The sequence below is a fragment of the Ascaphus truei genome, chromosome 8 (assembly GCF_040206685.1).
Source record: "Ascaphus truei isolate aAscTru1 chromosome 8, aAscTru1.hap1, whole genome shotgun sequence".
NCBI classification, from domain to species: Eukaryota; Metazoa; Chordata; class Amphibia; order Anura; family Ascaphidae; genus Ascaphus; species Ascaphus truei.
The window spans coordinates 946,517-947,245 of record NC_134490.1 but is presented as its reverse complement, the minus strand read 5'-3'; positions in this window follow the sequence as shown (position 1 = coordinate 947,245).

Sequence of the window (729 nt, the reverse complement as noted above, 5' to 3'; positions counted from 1 at the left end):
TGACGTAACTTGTGGGCGTCTGGAACACTCGTGGAGCGGAGCAGCATCTGTTGGGGTTCCTCTTGGTCGGGGAATATACACTTGGGCCAGAAGCACGGTTTTATTACCTTTCTTTGCCTTTACAATCGTGGGTACTCAAGGAGTTTTTTTTGATTGAGGATTATACTCATATGTACTCTCCTTAGGTGCATCATCCTATACACATATAGCTGCATCTTGTGTTATGATGACCCCATACCCAGTTACTTAGGCTCCATACAGTGGAAGTGTTTTTTCCCTGACCTACCCACAGAGCATATACAGCTTTGGTAGCAGCACTAGGGATACCATTAGTTTATGTATTATACCTACTACTATTGATTTGGTATTCCTCACTATATTGGCTGCTACCCCCCTCCCACCCGCTCCCCAACAGGGTTTTTTTTACATCACCATTGTTTTATTTTAAACAATTTTTTGTGTCACTTGATTTTCGGTGTTATATATGATGTATTAAAGTTTTTTTATTTTAAGTATTTTAATAGTGGATGCCACTGCTATACCTTAGGCCATTAGACCTCCTGTGGATACACGGTCCTTAGGGATTATGGTAATTTGTCTGAGACATTTGTCTATCTGTGGATATTATATCCTTTAGCTATTAGCTTATTTTCATCCGGGACCCTGAGTCCATACTGAGGATATTTATATCTTATAGTTATGTTATTTGTCGTCGCCGTGAGTGCAACT